The sequence below is a fragment of the Pipistrellus hanaki genome (genome assembly GCF_964339955.1).
Source record: "Pipistrellus hanaki genome assembly, chromosome: 3".
NCBI lineage: Eukaryota > Metazoa > Chordata > Mammalia > Chiroptera > Vespertilionidae > Pipistrellus > Pipistrellus hanaki.
In genome coordinates, this window is record NC_140505.1 from 159128987 (window position 1) to 159154136 (window position 25150).

Here is a 25150-nt window from a genome sequence, read left to right on the forward strand (position 1 = left end):
CCAGCCCGCAATCCAGGCATGTGCCCTTGACCAGAATTGAACCCGGACTCTTCAGTCTGCAGGCCCATGCTCTATCCACAGAGCCAAACCAGCTAGGGCATATTCCTATTTGGAAATATCTATGAGTTTCAAAGTAAAAAGTGAATTTGGAAAAAAAAAATTGGAAGCAGTGTGGTTCCATTGAACTTATTCTATACTTTATCTACATTGCACTTTTATAGAAATAGGATAAACATATTTTGAGTGTGAATTAAGATATATTCAGTATCTTTATAGTAAATAGTAGTGTTTAATTTCCTTGGCACAATTTTACTTTAAATTTTACAGATCATCTGGCCAGTGTGGCTCATTGGTTGTGTGCTTTGATCTATAAACCAGGAGGTCACAGTTCAATTTCTAATCAGGGCACATGTCCAGGTTGCAGGCTTGATCCCCAGTAGGGGGTGTGCAGGAGGCGGCCAGTCCATGTTTCTCTCTCATAGATGTTTTTATCTCTTCTTCTCTCTTCCTCTCTTTCTAAAAATCAATTTAAAACATTTAAAAATTATTAAAGTTCACAGATTTAAAATGTAATGTAGCTTTTAGAGAGAAGATATCTCTTAATTTTTTTCATGCTAACATCATTTTAATTGATCCATACTTTAAAAGTCATGCTAAAAGAGACCAATTAGTAAAAGAAACAAAATTTATAGATTATCTGAAATTGATAACTTCTTAAACCACTAAAATTATAGTAGAAATTTCTTAAAAAGTCATGTGATCTGTTTCACTTTTTTAAGCTCGTTTATTCTTTTGTATAGTACCTATCAACTAACCGAAAGCTGTGAGCAAGAGTAAAGAAGCAATCAATAAATAAAAATTGTCCAGTCTTTCTACATGATTTTGGACAATTGCTTAAATTCATTGTATGTTATTTCTTTTACAAAATCTCAGAAGTGTGTAATTGGGGCACTTGCTAGGTAAAAGGTCTAATTTGAATCACTATTGAAACATTCTGGTTTCTAATACAGATGTTCATTTGAAAATGATAGATGGTCCTTCAGGGACCCTGAAGTGTTTTCATGGATTCTCATGCCTGGTTGGCAGTTTTATTGCAAATGGCTGTAAATCAGGAAAGAGGGTGGGAAGTACATTTTATGTCATCTTTAAAGCAACTGTAAGTTATCATTTCAAAAAATGAAGAAGCTATTTTTAAGGAAGGCATCACAAGGAGGTATTGACACAGATAGAACAAACATGTTCCCAGACAGTTATCCCCAACAGTTACTCATTAATTACAGCTCATGTGGGAGGAGCATGTAAGGTAAATATTAAAGTCAAGGTGGCCCATGGAGCCTATATTTTAAATTTGCGGCACCTGCTGGGTTTATTTTTGGGGTGGAGGGCTTGGTTGTTGTTGTTCCTTTACAAGATGTTTACTGGCTAGCAAATTGGATTTGAACTCATCTGCTATAGGTACCAGGTGAACTCATCCTCTCCTAATGCAGCTGTTGTTTGCTTCTTCCAGAATAAATATTACAATTCTTGATGAACAACAGCTGGAGGGCTTGCATGTGGTTGCATTTCTCAAGGGTTCACAGAATGAAATCACTTGTGCACCACTGACAACTGCAAATGGAGAAGAAAAGTATATTCCGTCACAAGATGTCAGCAGAAAATTATTTTTAAAAATATATTTTCCATGTTTACTTTCCTTTGAGCTATATATTTTAGTATAGCAAATGACTTAGAGGATTATGTTGTACCCAAACATTCTCTATGACTTATCTACGTTTGATTTTTAAATAATCTTTAAGAAATTAATGTGTAGTGAGTGCCAAAGTCCAACTTATCAAATGCAATTGCAAACTGATTTAGAACCCATGCAGTATGCTTACTTCAGAACCATAGAAAGAGAACCTAGTTATGGTGGGAATCAGGAAACCTGAATGCCATCCCATGTTTCAATCTTACCTGACTGTGTGCCTTTGAGCAAGTCAGTCTGCGTTTCAGTTTATTCATCTCTAAATTGAGGGGAAGGGAGCAAGAGATATCTAAGAGTCCACCTAACTTTTAATTTTTGTAGTTTTTCTCCCTGCAAATTCTGTCATGGAAGTGATGAACAACTTTGCTTAGCATTTTCACAACATACTCCACTCTTCCTCAAGCTCTTTATTCATCTTTTTAAAAATATATATTTTATTGATTTCTTACAGAAAGGAAGGGAGAGGGATAGAAAGCCAGAAACATCAATGTGAGAGAAACATCAACCAGCTGCCTCCTGTACTCCCACCCACTGGGATGTGCCTGCAACCAAGGTACATGCCCTTGACATGGGACCTTCCAGTCTGCTGACACTCCATCCACTGAGCCAAACCGGTTTCAGCATCGACTCTGTTCATCTTTTAATGGAGTGATTCAACACATCTTTTTTAAAGCACTATCTATGAACCAAGCATGATGAATCAAAAAGAATAAGATTTGAATCCACTTATTATTTAAATGAGGGCAAATATTTTTCATCTTCTTAAGTCATTTGTAAAATGGAGATAGCAATAGCTGCCTTGTGGGGTTGGTGTGGGGATTAAATAAGGAAATGTAGTCAAGCATTTAGTCGGATAGAATGCGATTAAAGTTGTTATTAATACCGTTATTATACCATTCATTTAAAATTTAGACTATTAATTGGGGGCATATTTAATGGTTTATACAGTATAAGTATGCCATAACTGATTGAAATAGCGAAAGAATGACAAATACAGATTTATGTTAAGCAAGTTAGTTACCCTCTTTTTTGGAAACTTGGGGCAGAAATGCTACAGTAGTCTCCCCTCATACCCAGAATTAAATGAGTTTAAAATGAGATAATAATGGAAATTTTGCAGGATAATGTGTCATATAAGCTTTAAAAATGTTTGTTTCAACCAACCTATGGTGATTAGGTAAACCTAGCCTAGTTTTGTTCTAGAAAAAAACTAATTTGTGGAAGTTGTATCTGGTAGAGAATTGCTGGGAAAGGGCATAAATAAGGGATCAGGGGTGACAGAAATATGCTATATCTTAATCTAAAGCTATTGCATAGGTCTATGGTCGGCAAACTGCAGCTCTTGAGCCACATGCGGCTCTCTGGCCCCTTGAGCGTGGCTCTTCCACAAAACACCATGGCCTGGGTAAGTCTATTTTGAGGAAGTGGCGTTAGAAGAAGTTTAAGTTTAAAAAATGTGGCTCTCAAATGAGATTTCAATCGTTGTACTGTTGATATTTGGCTCTGTTGACTAACGAGTTTGTCTACCACTGGCATAGGTGATTCCACAGGGAAAAGTTGGTTTTTCATTTTATTGGTAAATGTTACCTAAAAAATGTTTGGTTTCTTCCCTAAATATAAAGACTGTGTTGCACTTATAACTAGTAAAAAATAAATCTCAGCAAGTCATAATATCTTTGAATGCCATAACCAAAATATCATTCCCATACAATATTTTTTTCAGCAGAACATAAAAATGAAAAGAGCCCCGTGGTCCCATGAATTCCCTGATGCCTGAAAGCAGTTGGAGGAACACTCTGTGGTTCTATGTATTTCACCACCCAATTGTTCCAATTTGGCACACCGTATTTTAGGATATTTATTGCCTCGTTCTTGGACCTACCCTTTCCCCCTGGCAGAGATACAACTGTACATTACAGAGTATTAGTCTTACAAGGACCTGGTCAAAAGGACATGATCAGTCCTATCGCCTCTGTCTTCATGTATTTCTCGAAGATGAGGAATAACTTGCGACTTACTCCAGACAAGCTTTATTGAGGACTGGGTCTGTAGGAAGGGGTGCACTTGGGGAACGGGGACAGGAAGTGGAAGGGACAGCATAAATATATACACATGGGGTGTGGAAATAAAGAGAGGCATTTTTTGTTGAGGCTGGTTGCAGAAGAAGTTTCTGCTTGCACTGCTGAAGATAGTCTGAGATTAGTGGCGTTGTCGCAAAGTCAGGACAAAGACAGGCTGTGTGAGAGGGATCAGTGTGTTTGCTCAGCAGAGGTTTCCCTCCAGTTGTTGACAGATTTAGCTGGTGTAAGGTTAGGCCTGCCTCGCTCCTCCCCGAGATTGTCAAGAGGCGATCGTGGCAGAGGGAATGGCCATGTGGAGTATACCATGAATCCCCTATTTGTGTAGTAGCTGTAGCTGAGGGGAGGGCTTTAATATTGAATGGACTCCAGATTGCCTAAATTGCAATCACAGTGTTTATTTAAATAGTCTATGGGGACCATTAAAACATTTTAACTTTTGCTCCTATATTTCTCCTGTTATGAAATCTTGAAGCACGTTGGGGAGAAAAGAAAAACCCAGCCTTGTAAAAGCATTAGGATGCTATAAGTTCTCCCTGCAGCCAAAAATGCTTCAAGAGTTTCAGCTCTATGAACTGATGTGTACTGTGATGGATGGGATCTTGCTGTGGTCCCTAACTAGGGATTTTCCTTGAGCAGATACCTTAATCCTTCACAGTGTAATCACTGCTCTCTCTGCCCGGGACTGGCTTTCTGGTATTGGGTCTCCACTCAGGATGCTCAAGTCCATTCCGCTCACAGTAATGCTATAACCCCGAAGCTCTAAAATAACATGCGACTCTGTTGTAATCACATGACTGCTATGAAATGATTAAACTTTAACTTCACATGCAGAAAAGCTAGTTGCTTTACTCCACAGGCAGAGCCAGAGTGGTGCTGAAGCTTCAGTTGAATGTGTGAGGACAAGAACTTGAGGCATGGAGCAAATAGTACACCTATTTTGATGGCTGGACTCTGAGTGCAAAGCAGGACTTTAGTTTCCATACGCTGATTTAAAACAATAAAATTGGCCCTGGGTGGCTGCTCAGTGGTTAGAGTGCTGTTGTGGACTGAAGGGTCATGGGTTCGATTCCTGGTCAAGGGCATATACCTAGGTTGTAGGTTTGATTTCAGGCCCCGATTGGGCATGAGTGGGAAGCAAGAAATCTCTCTTTCTGTCTCTCTTTCACTCTCTTTCTTTCTCTCTCTACCCCCTCCCTTCTACTTTCTCTAAATACAATCAATGGAAGAAATATCCTTGGGTGAGGATTAAAAAACAACAACAATAAAATTGAAAATACTTTACAAATCATGGTCATTTAGAGTGCTAACAAAAATCTCTATACTTGGTTCCTTCCCCAGGATTAAAACTCGCATCCCCCACCCCCTTTTTTTTGTTTTGTTTTGTTTTGTTTTGTTTTTGAAGTTCCTAGGTCTGGAGTGCCATTTGACAACACTAAGCATGATTTTCTGATGTCAGACGCAGCCAGCTTCCAGAGATCTTTCTGAATTGCTGAGCTCAATTCTCCACTTTCATTTATTTATTAATTTAAATTCCTGCTAAGTTTCTAGGACTATGCTCACTGCTTGGGGCTTTATTAAAATCGGTTCCTGTTTTTGAGGCTTCAGGATGAGAGGAGGAGGGGTACAACCTCATTAGAGGGGTGCAGGGCACTCCCAGGGCCCAAGGAGCCAACCTATCTGTATTTTTTAGCCCAGTGTTTATGCTGGTGATCGCAATACCTATCTATCTCAGGAACAAACTGGGGATAATGTGCTAATGTACATAAAGAGGCTTTGGCCTTTCTTGAAATAAAGATATTATAAGAGTTTGGCTAAGGGCATGAGAAAATCAGCAGTAACAGACCTTGAAGAGAAATAAGCTCCATTCTGCCATTTGATTTGACTGAGATCACGTGCTGGGGAAGATTCTTCTCCATCACAAGTTTCCTGGAATATCATTTTATTTATCATCATGAAGTATACTAAGGATAATTACTTCCAAAGACTTCAGGATCTAGGAGTAGGTTCCCCTCCAAAAACAAACAAAAAAACTTTACATTTCTCTTTATTCCATAATAGAAGGTAAGATTTCAGATTTCTTTTGATTTTATGTTCCATATTCTTGGAACAATATCATCAAAATTTCCCATTATCCTGTTGCATATTTGCCTCTCATGTATAATTCTTTTCCTGGGATGCGATATTGACTAAAATCCATACATTTTTATGGAAGACCCATTTAATCTGCCAATTTCCCTTTTCTTATTAACATTACATGTATATTTCTTTAAGAATTGATCCATTGCTGATTTAGTTTCTCTTTTAGTTTCATATTGCTTTTTAAATGCCTCTTCCTCTCCCCTCCCCCCTTACCTCCTCTCCCCTCCCATCCCCTTCCTTTCCTCCTCTTTTCTCCCCCTCCCCCTACTCTTCCCCTCCCTTGTCCTTTCTCTTTCCTGATTGTGTAAGCATTGTGCATTATCCAAAGAAAATGCAAACTGTAGAGAGGGAAGTGAAAAATATGTATAATCTATAAAACTGATGATTGCTCTCAGACTAACAAGGAGTTCACCACATGCCTCCTATGTTTAATAGGGAGGATAAAGTATATAGAGCTAATTGGAAGAATCTCTGCTTGTTTTAGGAGTTATACTAAATAATATCTACCTTTTACTTAATATCCTTCTACCTTCTAGAAATACTCTTTCTAGGACTGCCACCCTCAAAAATATATATATATATTTTAACTTAATATAATATTGAAAGACACTAGAATTTGGGACTGCAAAGAAACCTGTATTGCAATTATTTTATTTTTCTGGGACAAACCCCTTGGTATTAATGCTGCTTGTGGTTGTTTTGACTATATTACATTTTGCTGAGCCTCAGGACTGCTTTTGGGAGGTTTAGAAGTATCCAGGGAGGCGCCTGCCACTCTGATTATTCATACCCAGCTCTTTATTTTTATTTCAGACATAAAATAAAAACACACCCTGGCTTCTGCTCAGACTCAACTGGCATTCATTTTAAAAACAAACCCCAAACTGACCAAATGGCAGCAATACAAGTTGTGTGTGTGTGTGTGTGTGTGTGTGTGTGTGTGTGTATGTGTGTGTGTGAGTCATCTCTCATGTCAATCAAAGTTCATTTATGGAAGCATTAAATTCTGGTGCTGGCCAGGCCACCTTTAGACAAATTAAAATGGGTTGGGTTTTGGTAGGCTTGGAATGAAAGCCCAAAAGGAAAACCAGGGTGATGTTATGACTCAGAAAGTGACTCTTTTCCTTCTGAAGCAAAATGAAGCCAGTGGGAGAATTAGTTCTTTCAGGAAGATGGCAACTTTTAGGTGAAAGGTTAAATGGAATATCTGACCACCTGTGTTCATCATGTTGTGGTTCAACTGTGTGCCATTTTGGGTAACTACTTTCTCTTCACCTTTTCCCCCATTGCTTAGTTACAAATAAGCGTAAGGTTTTCCTTGTTGTTCTCTTAAAACATTTTTTAAGGGTGACTGTGAACTTTTAACCACTGGTGCCTTTTCTACCAGAGGTGACTTTATTTCAGTAATGTATTAACTAATTTCTGCAGAAATGTAACATGCTTTAATTTTCTACTCTGCTCTTTTTATAAACACTGGAAAACATCTCTCTAGAAAGTTACACTCTGGAATATGCTGCTTATTCTGTTTACGTACAAACAACATCAATTCTAGTTTTCACACTTTGTGTTCATTCTCTCTGTTTTTTTGTTTTGTTTTGTTTTGTTTCGTTTTTGTTTTTGTATTTCTATCTAATACTTCTACAAAGGATTTTCCCAAGGATTCATTCAACAAACACTTGTTGAGCACCCATTATGGGCAGCTAGTTCCTCTTTTTCACTGTGTCTTAATCAAGCTATTTTAGAACATTTTCTTTCCTATAATCGATTCATTTATACTTCAGGATTTTATTAAATCTTGCAAATAACTACATGCATCAGATTGTGCTTTTTGTTTTTTGACATTTGCTCTTTTAACAGTAACAGCACATGTTAAGACCTTTGTGCGTTTATCAGCCCTTCATGTCAACTGATAATCAGGACAAAGGTTTATATCTTTTTGGCAAATTGATGTGATTGCAGAATTGCAACTATTTTAATCCCAGTACATTTACCCCTTCTGTATTTATGTATTTAACGACCAATTATTCATATCCCACTATCATTAGATTGTAAGTGTCTAGAGGCATTATAATATTTTTTGAATGAAAGAAGAAAGGAATAAATACATGGGTCAACAAGCCTGGTCTCTTTCCAAGAACAAAACTCCTTTATAGGAAAGTTGACTCTGCCCTCACCTACTCTAAATTAATTCAGTATTCAGGTGGTTTTCTGATGATGGGTGCTGAGCCTTTGTATTATTTGAAAAGCAGAGCCAGATAAAGTAAGGACTGATTTTTCATGGAGACCATGAAGTGAAGAGGTGAAGAGATGGGAAGGTTGACAGTGGTCATTGTGGGAACTTGGCAACGAAAAATCATGAACTTTAGCATTGAATCCATTAAAAAAATTATATATATATATACATATACATATATATATATACATATATATATATATATATATATATATATATATATAATTATTATTTTTTTTTTTACAGAGAGAAAGGGAGAGGGATAGAGAGTTAGAAACACCAATGAGAGAGAAACATCCATCAGCTGCCTCCTGCACACTCCCTACTGGGTATGTGCCCTCAACCAAGGTACATGCCCTTGATCAGAATTGAACCTGGGACTCTTGAGTCCGCAGGCCGATGCTCTGTCCACTGAGCCAAACCAGTTAGGGCACATTGAACCCATTTAAGGGTTCTTTATTTTGGAGGTCCTATGCCCTACCTTTACCTTAATAGCTTATACTAGAGGCCTGGTGCATGAAATTTGTACATGGGAGGGAGGGGTGTCCCTCAGTCCAGCCTGCACCCTCTCTAATCTGTGACCCCTTGAAGGCAGTCGTACCTGCCTCTCACAATCCAGGACTGCTGGCTCCCAACTGCTCCCCTGCCTGCCTTCCTGATTGCCCCTAACTGCTTCTGCCTGCCAACCTGATCACCCCATAACCACTCCCCTGCCAGCCTGATTGATGCCTAACTGCTCCCCTGCCAGCCTTTAGCCCCTAACTGCCCTCCCCTGCAGATCTGGTCACCCCTAACTGCCCTCCCCTCAGGCCTGGTCCCCCCAACTGCTCTACCCTGCAGGCCTGGGTCCTCCCCACCCCAGCTGCCCTTCCCTGCAGGCTTGATTTCCCCCAACTTCCCTCCTTTGCCATCCTGGTCACTGCTAACTGCCCTCTCCTGCTGGCCATCTTGTGGTGGCCATTTTGTGTGCACCTGGGGACAGCCATCTTTGACCACATGGAGCAGCCATCTTGTTGGAGTGATGGTCTATTTGCATATTACTCTTTTATTAGATAGAATAGAGGCCTGGCGGGGCCAGCTGGTTTGCCCTGAAGTGTGTCCCAGATCAGGGTGGGGATTCCCTTGGGGTGTGGGGCAGCCTGGGCGAGGGGCCTGTGGTGGTTTGCAGGCTGGCCACGCCCCCTGGCAACCCAAGTGGAGGCCCAGGTATCTGGAATTTATTTAACTTCTATAATTGAAACTTTGTAGCCTAGAGCAGAGCCAAGCCTCCTGGCTACAGTCATTTTTGTTGGGATTTATTTATCTTCGATAATCGAAACTTTGTAGCCTTGAGTGGAGTCCAGTACAGGGCTGGCAAAGGTGTGTGGAAAGCTTGGCTTCCTCCATTGCTAGGGAAACCCAAACCTCCTGCTCACTCCATGGCCACAGCCATCTTGGTTGGGTTAATTTTCATACTCGCTCCTGATTGGCTGGTGGGCATGGCTTGTGGTTGTAGCAGAGGAATGGTCAATTTGCATATTACTCTTTTATTAGATAGGATATGCTCAAACCTGTCTCCATGGATTCCTAGGTGTGACTAGAACCAAGTGTCATCCCTGTGGAAACTGCACTTATGCTCTTTGATTAGCAAGAACATCACTGCTAAGTGACTTATATATGATTGTCTCGCCTTCTTCTTATCACTGTTCCTGATGTCTGAAACTTGTAACCTCTCCTCAACTTTGAGGGGTTGGAGGGCACAGACTTATCAGCCAGACCTGGAGTCCAAGGGACATCAGCTAGTTAAGATTTGGATCTTAAAGTTAATATCTCTGCCAGTCCATGGTCATTCCTCTCATAACTTTAGGAGAATCTGGCCATTACTTATACTCCTCTCTCAAAACTATTGTACCCATCTGTCCCTTTACAAAGTGTCATTATTCATCAGGAGGCATTTCTATACAACTGGGTTTGATTTTGGAGTAAAAGCATCTATAAATTGAGGATGATTACCTTCCAATTTGCATTTCCAACCTCAGCTTAAAAGTTAGTATTTTAGAAGAATATATATGAAATCTCTTAACTGATAACCTATTTTTGTACCCTGTGACCCCATATTATGATCAGGAGATCCTGGGCTATAAACTCTGTCATATGAACACATACTTATGTAGAAACATGCATATTTTAAGCCAACAACTTTTCTGAGACATGCAAGTTCACTATCTATTCATTGTTCAATTCAATAAATACTTACTGAATATTTACTATGTGCCAGGCCCTTTTAGGGCCAGGACACAGCAGGGAACAAAGTGAGGTTTCAGAACCATATAAAGTACAATCTCATGTGGAGATGCAGATAATAACCACATAAATGTTTTAAGAAAAACCAAACATATTTAAATTTATCATGGATGCAACTTTAAAATTGTATTATCTTACATTTCTGGATTATTGTAAAGTTTTTAAACCATTTTCCTTGTTTTTTAATGTTCTATTTGATGTATTCGAAAGCAGTTTGTATACATATAAATAGATGAATTTATAAAATATGTAAATTAGAAGCACATACCCTTATAGATGGAATTGATCTTGTTCCATAGCTACTGGATGTTCAAAAGTAAATTTAAAACTTACTACACTAGTGTACATAATAGTTATCTTGGGTGCTTGATATAATGCATTATGGTCTCCTTGGATCAGTTTTGGGAGCCTGCATTTTTACAAGCAAACAAGCCAGATCTCATGCTGGTTGCCAGAGGACCACACCTGGAAGAACATCATATTGGACAGTTTATCAGAAGGGACCTTGGAATGGCCACTCTGAAAATTGAATGCTGATATCTGGTTGGTGCGTCCAATTCCCCACTGACATTGGTGGTTCATTTGATTGTTTTTAAGGCCATGTACTAGTGACATGAACTACTAAGTTAAATAATTCATGAACCCTGAACCAAAGGATCTCCCAGTTTATCTACATCACAGACTTCTCTGCCATTGTATAGCTAGTTGTCACGCTATAATGTGGTATTTTCCACTTATATGCTACTTTTGCATACAAGTCTTATTAAATTACCTCATTGACCCTGGATGTATGAATGTTTTTATTACACAAAGTTGTCACTACAGATTAAAACAGGCTCAGAGAAAATTGGTTAAGTAGGTCAAAATCATAGAGCAAGTATGTAGCAGAGCTAAATTCTCTGATTCCAAGTTCAGATTTTCCCCCATTTTATTGCAATTGTGTGCCTTAGGGAATACTAGTTCAAATTTTAAAGTATTTCTTCACCTACCACAGATGTATTATAATATTCAGAGATTTTTCAATCTTTACAAAAGTTGTAATATACTGTGTTCCCTGCCGTTAGAAAGTGAAATCACTCAGCATTCTTAAATAAAGCCAGATGCCTCCATTGAGAATGGCAAAGATCTTTTGTAATAGGATTACTTGTCCATTTCAGAAAGTTATGACAAGTGACAAATGAGCTAATCTTCAGAAATAACGTATAGACTTCCTGGGAAGGAGCCAGTGTTTGACCACCTCCATTCTATGTTTCTATCACTAAAGACTCCTCTTGGGCTAGGTAGTGCCATCACTAAGGTTCACTCTTTGATTTGCTATTTGTAACTGTTATCTGGGTGTTCATTCGCTCTTTCATTCACTTATTCACTCAATAAACATTTACTGAGCACCAATTACATACTAGAACAGGGCAAGTCCCCTAGTTATAAAATTATGAATAAGACATGTTCCCTACCCAAATATGAAGCAAATGATATGTAATTACCACAGAGATGTGAATAAGGGTCTGTTCTATGATTTCTCAACTCTGACAGTTACCAGTGGAAATATTGGTTGGAGAAGTGAGTGTGTGGGTGAATTCGCAGAAAGGGTTGAAATTTGTTATAGCTACGCATCTGGCAGTACTTAAGAACTATGAATGATTTCATGTTTCCGTGGGCACATGGTACATTATAACACATTATGTAATATGCTGGTTGATAAAGCACTTTGTAATAGTAAATCATGGTAGCTTTCTTCTCTCATACTTAAATCACTGGCCACACATTCATTCTCACAGTATTGTTCCCAGGAGTTGTAGTTAGGGTGTTTTTTTGTATTATCAGTAATAGAGTGGTAACAGCAGTCTATATTTGAAGAATGTGAGACACCAGTCACTTGCCTAGGGCCACTCCACGAAAGATTGGCATCATCTCCTCTCATCATTCTCTGTTTAGTTTCTAAGGCTCCAGACTTGTGTGAAAGAATTGCTAGACTGGATATTTTGTTCATTGATTTTTCTTATAACTCAGTGTGATGCTTCATTTAAGCAGTAGAATTTTCCGTGGGTGGCCCACTGGCAAGCTCGTCCTCTTTAGGGCCATGTTTTTTTCAAAAGTTGTCAGAAGGCCCCACCCTTCTACTGCCTACTACTTTTTCCACCAGAGAAACCATACTTGAAGAGCTTTGGTCTATAATAATGGTCTGAGTCTTTGTTGGCTTGAATTTAAGGCACTGTCATATATTCCATCATCAGCTTCTATCATAGACCAATGGTTTCTTTTCTGGCAAATATATGTATTAATCTTATATCACATATTCTCTAACACACACACACACACACACACACACACACACACAATGTTAAAAACCAATGTTGATGAATCTAGAGAGAGAAGCCAGAACTAAAGGTGAAAATTTTTGCAGACTTGATTCTACTCAATGTTTAGCTATTCAGTGGAGAAATCTGGAAGAAATAATCATGTTTTTAAATCCAGAAGAGAATTTTATTTTATTTTTTATTTTTATTTTTTTTTATTTTTATTTTTTAATTTTTATTGTTCATATTATTACAAGTGTTCCTTTCCCCCCGCTTCCCACCCCACCCTCTGCCCTTTCCCCACCCCCCATTGTCCTCATCCATAGGTGCACAGTTTATGTTCAGTCTCTTCCCACATTCCCCTCTCCCCTTTTCCCCAAGAATCATTAGTTCACTCCCCTTCCATACCTCTGATTCTATTATATTCAACAGTTAATATTGTTCATCAGATTTTTTTTTTTAATTTTCTTGGTTTTTAGATTCATTTGTTGATAGTTACGTATTTGTTGTTCATAATTTTTATCTTTATTTACTTTCTCTTCTGAAAGAACCCCCTTCAGCAGTTCATATAATTCTGGTTTGGTGGTGATAAACTCCTTTAGCTTTTTTTTTATTAGTGAAGCTCTTTATCTGACCTTCGATTCTGAGTGATAGCTTTGCTGGGTAGAGTATTTTTGGCTGTAGGTTCTTGCTATTCATCACCTTGAATATTTCTTGCCATTCCCGTCTGGCCTGCATGGTTTCTGTTGAGAAATCAGCTGACAATCGTATAGGTGTTCCTTTATAGGTAACCACCTGCTTAGCTCTTGCTGCTTTTAATATTCTCTCTTTGTCCTTTGCTCTTGGAATCTTAATTATGATTTGTCTTGGTGTGGTCCTCTTTGGATTCCTCTTATTTGGAGTTCTGTGTGCTTCCTGGACTTGTAAGTCCAATTCTTTCCCCAGGTGGGGGAAGTTTTCTGTCACTATTTCTTTCAGTATGTTTTCGATATCTTGCTCTCTCTCATCTTCTGGGACCCCCATGATTCTGATGTTGGATCGTTTGAAGTTGTCCCAGAGGTTTCTTACATTATCTTCAATTTTCTGGATTCTCTTGCCTTCTAGCTTCTGCAGAGGAGTGTCTTCTGGCTCTTTATGTTCCAAATCTTTGACTTGATTCTTGCGATCTTCTATTCTGTTTTTAGGACTCTGTATAATATTTTTTATTTCAGACAATGTATTCTTTATTTCTTGTTGATCCCTTTTCATATCCTCATAGGTCTCATTTATTTTATCGGCCTTTTCTAGGATACTCTTGAAAAACCTTATAAGTGTGGTTTTGAATTCTATATCCAGTCGCTTTTTGTCCTCCATTTCTTTCGTTTGTGATCTATTTGGTTTAGGCATTTTCGCAGGCAGCTTTCCTGATGGGGCGGGGTTTCAGGGTGCAGCCTACAGCCTTGGCTTCCGTCAGCCCCGCCCTATGCGACTCCTGAGACTCAGGGTCCTTCAGTACTTGTTGCAAACACCTCTGAGAGAAAGGTGCCCTCGATTTTCGCCTGCTACCAAACAGTGTAGGCTCTCCCGCAATGGGCCCGAAACTGGGGTTCAGTTCAGTTGGAAGTGGAGTTGGAGGTGGCGTTCAGAGCAGTCTGGAGCCTGTCTCCTTCCCGCCAGGGCAGTCCTACGGCACAGCCGGCCGTCCCTTCTCTGCGCGCCTCTGGGACCTCCTCTCGCCGCCCCGGATTCCGCCTTACAGCCCAGCTTCCTCTGGATGAGCCTGGGTCCCCGGGGTCTGGCCTAGAACGGGGGTTCAGAGCAGTCGGGAGCCCAGCACAGTCGGAGTGTTTATCTCCTTTCCGCTAGGGAACGCCCGCCAGGCACTCAGCCTCCCTCCTCTCCGGCTCCGTCCTCTCCGCACGCCGCGTCTCCGTACCTTGGGCTTTTACAGCTCCTCCGTGCTTCCTTCTGGTTTTCTCCTTGCTTCTCGTTGTAGAATTTCCAGTCAGTCGACTTTCCTGTAGTTCTGGGTAATGTCCATTTTATATTTTAGTTGTATTTTATTGAAATTGTTGCGTGCCGCTGCGGCTAGGTGCCTACCCGAGCAGCCATCTTGGATCCAGAAGAGAATTTTATTTGCATGCTTCCATCAGGGCAGATTCTTATCCCTTTCTTGCTACTGCTGTACCTCAGTTTTCCAACTATACTGTCAGGTGGTGAGCCTGCCTCTTAGGTCTAGCAATATACCATGTGTGACTTCTATACAAATACTAGAGGCCCGATGCATGAAATTTGTGCAAGGGGGTCAGCCTTCACAACCATGGCGGCTTGCCTCAGCCCTTCTAGCCCCAGCTTAGGCTGGAAGTTCGTCAGGAAGGATATCTGGAAGGATGTCTGAAAAGTCTTTGTGCTGTCTGGTCTAATTAGCATATTACGCTTTTATTATTATAGATGATGATGCCACTTGATGACAATTAGTTGATTCAACTATTTCAATATTTGTTTGTTTCTTGAATATATCTTCTTTTCTATTTTTTTTCTCTCTCAAATTGCTATTTAAAAAAAGAACAAAACTCCCGTTCGAACACAACAATTATTTGAAACCATTTTCCATAGAGCAAGAGAATACTTTATATAGTAATGACTAGCGAGCCATGTTTTAATGCTCATGTGATTGACGCAGAGGTTCACAACAGTTCCTCTGGAACCATTCTTGCTTCTTACATTATAAGGCCTGTTCAAGGGAGGGAGCAGAAGAGGGAAAGTTGCTTTTCTGTCATATCGATGCAACGGGTATAAGGCAACCATATAAACCTTAAGTGATTCCGTTATTACTATACTCTAATTACTGACCTTGGACTTTTGGGTGATATAGAAGAAAGTTCTCAGAACTAGATTTCTTAGTTTTTTACAAGGCCCTAGGTTTTGAGCTTTGTAAAAAAGTTAGTGTTGACACTGCAGTAGTAGCACAATAAAGTGGGGACTTGGTTTCTATAAAATGTTATTTGTATCTGGAAAATCGGTTGGGTATGTGACGGAACATTATGTCTACAAAGTGGACACATGGCAGTGGTTGGTTCTGGTCCCTTTGGAGACACATTGAGGCCAATTGGGAAGGATAACATTGTCTGAAAGGCAAGAGAAACGTACTTTTGGTGTTCCTTGATACTTAATACTTAGACTTTTTAAAGCATGTCCCTTTGTTCTTTGTTTATTCCTGATACAGGGAAACTGAGCCATGATCATTTCTTCTTTCTTCAATCCTGATCTAAGAGCTCCAATTTTGGTATGAAAACCTGTCAACTGTAAGAACTAAAATCATAAGAGAAACTGCCAACGTTCACTGAGGACTTACTACTTTCCAGGTATCTTGAGTTTTTTGCATGCATTGTCTCTGTTAGGTGATTGATTAGCTGGGGCTCTTTTGGCCATAAGTGATGGAAACCCAATTCAATCAGTCTTGAATGTAAAAGGGGAGGAGTTGTTGTTGTTTCAAATAAGTGAAAATATAAAGAGCTGCCTAGCTTCTGGCATGGCCAACCCAGGCTCATTCACTATCTCCAGTTCTCATTTTTCTTTGCCTTTCTCAGCTTTGGCTTCATCTTAAGTCTGGCTTTGTGCATATGGCTTCTGCTCAAGCAGATGCAGTCCTTTATCCTTAACTAAAAAAAGTTAGAGCTTCTTTCTTCATAGCTCTATCATAAGTCCAAGTTTAGCTGAGGGGATGAAGTACATTTTTGGGTAGGGCATGGCCATATGCTTATCTCTTATTTGAGAATGTGGGACCAATTGTTTCCAACAGAAAAAAAGATGGTTGTTGTTTTTTGTTTGTTTTGTTTTTTTTAAAAAAATATTTTTATTGATTTCAAAGAAGAAGGAAGAGGGAGAGAGATATTGAAACATCAATGATGAGAGAGAATAATTGATAGGCTGCCTCCTGCACACTCCCTACCCAGGCATGTGCCCTGAAGGAGAATCAAATAGTGACTTCCTGGTTCATAGGTCTATGCTCAATCACTGAGCCATGCCAGCTGGGCTGTCCTTTTTTATTATTATTAATTTTAAGAAAAGATACTAGACAGGTGAAAAGAAATCAATCTCCATGATAAAGCTGCAGTATTGTTTTTTTCTAGTTCACAAACGTAAGAACTTTGCCTCAACTCACACAGTAAATATATTGGAGAATGTGGAATATAACTCCATCTGTTTGATTCCTAAGCCCATGTTTTCACTAAAGAGGTATCAAGCAAGGTTGAGAGTATAAAGACTAGCTTCAGAATGTGTAGAGGTATGATTTCAGTTAGACTAATCCTGTGGCCTTGAGGAGACATATAATCTTTTCAAGCCTCGATTTTATTTTATATAAAATGGGAGTAATAACCGAGACTGCTTTGGCTCAGTGGATAGAGCGTCTGCCTGTGGACTGAAAGGTCCCAGGTTCGATTCCGGTCAAGGGCATGTACCTTGGTTGTGGGCACATACCCAGTGGGGGGTGTGCAGGAGGCAGCTGATCGATGACTCTCTCTCATCGATGTTTCTAACTCTCTGTCTCTCTCTCTCTCTCTCTCTTTCTCTCTGTAAAAAATAAATAAAATATGTTTTTTAAAAATGGGAGTAATAGTTGTATCTACTTCATAGGGTAATTGTGAAGATTAAAGTGATATAAATGGATAGACTGATTTTTGTAGTCTTGACACATAAGTGCTCAATAAATTCTGACTTTTTTATAGTGTCTTATTTTGTTTTTTGATTAACTACAAAACTATTACTGAAAACACCAGTTGTTCTGACTTCACTTTTATCTGCTGACTTAACCACAAGTGCAAGTTGAATTTGTAAACTCAAACAGTCAACTGATTTAAATCTCCAATTTCTTCCATTGCCCAGCATGGCAATTTCATTTATTTAATTTAATAGTTTACATTTATCTTATTTTTTTACATTTTAAATATTACTTTTAGAGTCTGATATGACTGTTTAACGCTTTTATCATTGGTTAATGAAAAGGAACATTTGTACAGAGAGGAAACCACATCATTTTAAGACCATCTCCTTCATACTACTTAGAATCTTGTAAAAATGATGTACTCTGCTAGTATTGGGTGATTTCATTTGTGTTTTAATTATAAGTTGTATCTTGAAAGACCATCCATAGGGATGATTTCAGAAAAAGACAGGATTTCCTTTTTCTGAACTTCTTAGGTGAATACAGATTTGAGGCTAGCACTGGGCATCAGATATGGGCATTTGGTGGGAACGGAGGCTCTGACCCTCCCTGCCAGAGTCACACTGGCCAGCAGGGAAGATTCCTTCCTCAAGGTCATCTGTCTTTCCTTTCTTATCTATGTCATTTTCAGATAAAGTAAAGGCAGCATAGTGGGGACATGATTTTCTTTAGCAAATGCATTAAAAACAAACAAACTTTTGGACTAGACAAGTAGGTTCTTGAAACTGTCTCCATGGTTTGCATTGCCCATGTGCCAGCTGTGGGCTTTGTTTACCTGTGATGAAGAAAATTACCTGTTTAGCAAGTATCACTTTACTAATTTAGCCATTTCCTTCGCACACATTTAGAGATTTTGGTATAATGGGAGTGTTTTTGAATATGGATTTACTATCAGTGAAACACGGGAGAGCTGTTTTCCGAGTAAGGTGAAATTTAATGCCAGAATTTCAATATTTAAATGTCTTAGAGATTAGACTATAATGATAAAGATGCAATATGATATGCATATAGGGTATGTATAAACAACTATGTATAAAACACTGTATATAATTATAGAGAGAGAACATCTCTAGCAAGCGCTAATTTTAAACTCCTTAAATGTTACAATAAAATAAAACAGCGTGGTTAGATTAATGCAGTGAGTCTCGAGTCTTGGCTATAGACTACTCAAAATGAAGCACATATTTGAGGTATCTCTGCACAAGAATCACAGAAGGCCCCCTGGCATTACTCTTTACCTAATTTGATCCTCCCACCAGAGTAAGAGGCTTGAATAGAGCCTTACATTAAACTATTTAACCTGACTTTATCTATTTTTAAGGGCTTATTAGAGCAACCTGGTCAGCATTCAAAGTCACTTACTCTTTTCATGTGATAAAACAGTTTGGCCACTTTCTAAATTGTAGCATTTGGACTGGTCGCCTGAAAGCTAAAATACCCAAATATTTAAACCAACCTAAGATAATACCTATTCCCTCTATATTTACAGCTTTTTCTTTTCTTCTCAAATGTAATAACACTCAATAAACAAGAAAATGCTGCTAGCATCTTGGAGTTTTCAGCTAGTTCCTCAGCGAAGAAAATGTACTCTGTCCTGGTTATATTTAGCACAAAAATAAGAGGAACGTCTTAGAGACAGAAGTGATTTTTCTAGTTGGTTACCTACGTGGAGTTGTATTGATTTCTATTGGTAGTACTTGCCTCTGCCTACAGTTGTACATTGTGCCCAGGGATTTAGAAAACAGAGCTTTTAATTCTTTGTAAATAGCAGCATTGTATGAAAGGTTTTTGTTTTGTTTTAACTGCAACTACAAAAAAATATTGTGCACATCAGTTTAAAATGAATTGACCTTTGTTTCGATGAGGGTGGTGTGTTACTGGTTATGGAGTGACTCCATTTGCCCATGCAAATAAGCACAAAGCCAGGATATCATCAGGCAGTGGCAAAATTAAGAGGCAGGTCAGATTTAATGGAAACATCTGTCATTAACCCTTTTACAGAAACTGCCTCAGGGAATCCTTGCAGATAAAAGCTATGCTAAGCTATTTTACCTTGCTTTCCTGAGCTGCAAAGGGATGGCAGGCATAAAGTACAAATTCTGCTCAGAGGATTTACTTGAAAGAATGGCACATTTTAGAATATGGGAGAAAAACACACACACACAAAAAAAAAAAAAAAAACAAAAAAAAAACACAAGGCTTATTTGATGTGTTTTTCTCTCTACAAAAATTTTAATTTTTAGGTTTAATACCAGTAGACTTATTCCCTGTCGTTGGCTACATTATGTCATTCTAGTGGGCATCATCTTTTATTTATTTGTGTTTATTGAGAGAGATGGAGTGAAAGAGAGGAACAAAAACAGAAAGAGAGAGAAGAGGGAGAGAGAGAGAAAAAGAGAGAGAGTAAGAGAGAGAGAGAAAGAGAGAGAGAGAGAGAGGGAGGGAGAGAGAGACATTGATGTGAGATAAATGTGGATTGGTTGCCTCTTGAGGCACCCTGATCTCGGATAGAACCTGAAAACCTAAGTATGAGCCCTGATAGGAAATTGAGCCTGCAACCTTTTTGGTGTAAGTATGACACTCCAACCAACTAGCCACCAGGCCAAGGCAACTGGCATGCCATCTTTTTATTAATACCTGTACTCACAAATGAAATATTTACATGCTTTTATCTGAAAATATGGAAAACACAAAATTAGAAAATAATGCTGTATCCAAGCTGCACATGATAATATATTTTTCTGTTGTGGAGTGGTAATAAGAAAAAAGTTCATTTTGCTAGCTAAGCATTTGTTGAAGATAAAACGACTTATGAAAGTTTAACAGTCATTTGAATGGTGTATATTTTTGTTGCTTTAAATTATGACTTACTAATAGCACAAATATATATATATATATATATATAAAACTCAGTTTGCATTTGCAATGAAATTGAAAACACAGTTTTCAGAGTTTATAAGTCAGGCAATAAATTATACTTGAAAATAGATTTTTTTAAATATATGTAAGTGAACATAATAAATGAATAATAATTTGTTAGTAGATAAAGAGGATGAAAGGTGGAAATCCCTGATTATTTCCATAGTTAATTAAATCCAAAGAATTGTGTCTGATGACTTAGTTATGTTTATTCACAATATAATTGCCCTTAAAATTATTTTGTTCTTCCTTTCTCTTAATACTTTTACTTTTCACATTTACCTTGATTGTAATATTTTATTAATCATCTCTTCATATGATAAATTGTGTCTTTCTCCCTTAACTTTCTTTGTCTTGCAAGTATCCTGATATCACTATAGTCTGGCCTTTTCTCTCTTATTCTTTTCTAATATTTTTGATAGTAGATGCAAAGTCAAGCTTACCTCTCTTTTGATTACTTTTTCTTATAAATAAAGCTTTAAGCCTACCTAACTACAAGTGCATTGTAGAATGAACAAAGTGCCCATTAGCATTTTCTTTCAAAAGGTAAATCATCTCTGTTGCATTGTGTGTGTGCAAGTTCATGGATTCATATCAGTGTGTCTGTCTATCTTTGTGTGCTCATCAGATGTGGGGATAAGTGTATCTTCTCTGACCATTATAAAGCTCTTTTTTTCACAGTATAGTACGTGATTAGGCACCTAATCAGTGTGGCTTTAAAATGACAAATGGTTTCATACACTAATACTTCCATTCAATGTGTGACTTTCCTATGTTCATGAAGGAATGGCATACGAATGTTCAAGAAGGTTGCAGTATGACCCCAGAGCTGATTAAAGATCTAGAACTTCCAATGCCATCCCTTCCTCCAAAACCATAGTGCTGTGGGCTCTTGACCCCATAGATAAGTCTGACCTGCTTAGTTAACTGGATAGTAATGCAGACTCTGGGGAGAGTCAGCTGCCTTCCATCAGCTCACAGGAATGTGGCATATGCCAGTAAGACATTGCCTTTTCACCCAGTTTAAACCATGTGCCTCCGAGGTGTCATTGTCTTTCCTACATGTTTCCTCACTTACGTTGTTCTTTGTATCTAATGGTTGGACAAGATGTTTTAGGATATTAAAATCTGGCTAAAGAGTCTATTTTGAGAAAAACCTTACTATTTCCATTTTTATCAGGTTTTAATGATTCTCTTTGAAGGAATCCTTTCAGTGATTAAGTGCTCAGAGAAAGATTTGTCAGTCAACAAACATCCTGTCCCTGGTTTGCAGATAGGAAACACTATGCATTGAAAAAGAGTGCTGGTGTGGCTCAGTGGTTGAGCATCCACCCATGAACCAGGAGGTCACAGTTCGATTCCTAGTCAGGGCATATGCCCAGGTTGCAAGCTTGGTCCCCAATAGGGGGCATGCAGGAGACAGCCAATCAATGATTCTCTCTCATCATTGATGTTTCTATCTCTCTCACCCCCTCTCTTTCTCTCTGAAATCAATAATGTGTATGTATGTGTATATATATATATATATATATATATATATATATATATATATATTGTGTACACACACACACACACACACACACACACACACACACTTACTCTAGAGGCCCTGTGCACAAAATGTGTACACTGGAGGGTGGGGGGTCCCTCCCAGCCTGCACCCTCTCCAATGTGGGACTCCTCAGGGGATGTCCAACTGTGGGCCTGAACCAGCAGTCAGACATCCTTCTCACAATCTGGGACTGCTGGCTCCCAACCGCTTGCCTGCCTGCCAGCCTGATCACCCCCTAACTATTCCCCTGCCAGCCCAATTGCCCTCAATTGGCCTCCCCTGCCGACCTGATCACTCCCAATTGCCCTTCCTTGCCAGCCTGGTCACCCCTAACTGCCCTCCCCTGCCAGCCTGGTTGCCCCCCCAACTGCTCTCTCCTGCTGGCCCAGTTGCCCCCAACTTCCCTCCTCTCCTGGCCTGGGTGCCCCTAACTGCCCTCCCCTGTAGACCTGTTTCTACCTAGCTGCCTTCCTCTTCTGGCCTGATTGCCCACAACTACCCTCCCTTTTAGGCCATCTTGTAGCAGCCATCTTTGACCACATGGGGGTGGCCATCTTGTATGATGGTGTGAGGGTCAATTTGCATATTACATCTTTATTATATAGGATATATTTTAAAAGAGGGCATATTACATTCAAGGGGATAATATGAGGGTTTAGCTTTGGTCTTTGCAATTTTATGTTACAAAAAGATAGCTGTGACATGCGCTCTCTGATTTTTAATCTGAGGCAAGACATTCATTGATGTTGCTTTTCCAAATCCCATGGGCTGTTGATCTGTAACTTGGGGCCCCTATCAGTTAGCTGAGCTGCTGAGAACCTTTGCCACATTTTCTCTCCTAGTGAGAATCAGGACATAAATCCTTGGATTTCTTCAATCAATAGGTGCCTCTTTCTTGAAGGAGTTCTCTGAAAGCTAAAAGCAGTATACCTGACTGATGAGCTTACTAGCTTAAATATAGATTCTTAGCATGAAAAATTCTTCCATAGTTGATTTTACCGCCAAACCAAAACAGTTCCTTCGTATGCTGACAGGTGTGGTCTATTGGAATAACCTTATCATCATTTTTGTGAAAATTTCAAATTATTAAATGGTTTTCTCAAATATAATCACATGGTTCAGAATGCAAAAAGTATTAAAGTGTGTACAATGAAAAATATTTCTCCCATTCCCTCTCTCCACTGCCCAGTTTCAACTCCTCTCCCCGAAAATAACAATTGTAATGGTAACGTGTATGTTCTTCTAGGCTGTCTCTACTTTGCTGATCCTCTGTAATTGGTTGTACCTGTTCTCATTTTGATAATTTATACACGTCCATGTTCACTCAATGTTCATAAAGTGTCTTAGTATGACGTGACATTTAACAATGTGCATGTTGAATCTGGGTACTTTTCGCTTGGCTTTGCATCCATCTTTCCACTTATGTTTTGAAGAGAAATTTCATATTTTCTTTGCTCTAATTCTGGTTGCCAGGATGGCTGAATGCCATTCCTGGAAGGGGTGTGTGTTAGAGTTGGCACAGACAGAACAACTGGCACAGGAAAAGGAAACCATTGCTGTGTCAAGGAGATTTATCTATTCATTATTTTAAAATTATTATCTTTACCACCATTGACCATTTTCTGAGTGACCCATGTCCTGAGTACCATTTTAAACAAAGCACAGGCATGTCCTGGGTAATGCCCAAGAAACTCCCAGTGGGATTTGTCAGGACTCTGTAGGAAGATTGTGATCTTTAGCAATAAGTAGAAAACCATCTAGGATAGTTGTTTCTAGTCTGTACTCTGAGGAAGGCTGTAAGCTTTTGTAGGTAACCCTGGGGGCAAGGGGGAAGGACACACATAACCCTGCTACTTTTATTTCTTTTGCAAATTGTGTCCTTGTAAGATTTCTAGTGGAGAATTATTTTAATGGCTTTAAGTAAGAGTTTGAAATTCACTGCTCTTGATGAATAACTGCCTTCACTGTAGAACCCATGATCTCTCATCCAGCTGTGCCTCACTTTCAATTCTCTGCATCATGAGGGGTGACACTCAATGAGAATAAGTTGCACCCCACTTTGCAAAACTGATACAATTGTGGAAAAGTTGAGTATAAATGCATGTTATTTAATTGACTTGTACTTTTCGTGCACTGCAGAACATCACTATTCAAAGGGATTCTGTAGGCAATTTTTTGAAAAGCTAAGGATACCTTTGTAAAGTGAATAATGCCCTATTTCACATTGTCTGGGTTTGAGTTTTTATTGTATATTTTCTTTAAGGGAGTCATATGTATCGAATAAGAGAGAGCACAGTAGTATTGACTTCCTAAATTATCTGAAAGATTTAACATTAGGGATACAAATATCAAGAAAAGAAAAGAGCTAAAGGATTGAAAGAAGTTTTATTTAGAAATAATGGAGAAAAGCAGTTTCCAAGTTTTACAGAAGGAGAGGAGGAGACCGTAGCAGCAGAAAATGATCTGGCACTACTTTGAAGATGAGAAAATGGAGAGAGATGATCTAGTTTACTGAAGAGATTTTATTGAGAGAGTGATGACTGTGTAATGAGGAATTTGAAGACACCTATGCAATTCTCTTTCTGATTTTTTTCCTTAACTTTACTGTTGAGTTACAAGTTAGGGGAAATAAAATTATTTCAGTTAACATGATTTAAACATCAGCATTATTAAAAAATATATATTCTTTTAAAAATATATATATATATTCATTTTATTTATTTATTCCCATTTTTTATTGATTAAGATATTACAAGTGTCCTTATCCCCTTATTGTCCCCACCCCACTCCACACTCATTCCCTCACCCCCTGGTGTCTATGTCCATTGGTTAGGCTTATATGCATGCATACAAGTCATTCGGTTGATCTCTCCCCTTTAATCCCACCCTCCCCTACCTTCCCTATGAGGTTTGAACATCTGATCAATGCTTCTCTGTCTCTAGATCTGGTTTTGTTCATTGGTTTATGTTATTCATTATAATCCATATTTTTGAGTGAGATCATATGATATTTATATTTCTCTGACTGACTTGTTTCACTTAGCAAACATAATGCTCTCCAACTCCATTCATGCAAATGGTAGGAGTTCCTTCCTTTTTACAGCAGTATAGTATTCCATTGTGTAGCTGTGCCAAAGTTTTTAAGTGCTTTCTTAAAATGGCTACTCTATATTCTGAAGTTAGTTCAATCTCTACAG

At 38.7% G+C, this 25150-nt stretch overlaps 1 protein-coding gene across 1 annotated transcript in view; it reads left to right on the plus strand.

The window, feature by feature from the left end:
* Window positions 1-25150, plus strand: part of SOX5 (SRY-box transcription factor 5) — a 936670-nt gene that overhangs the window by 441922 nt on the left and 469598 nt on the right. Inside the window, exon 6 of the mRNA XM_084877223.1 lies at window positions 15983-16121. The gene's annotated coding sequence lies outside the window, so the exon portion shown is untranslated. The remainder of the gene's footprint in view (window positions 1-15982; window positions 16122-25150) is intronic.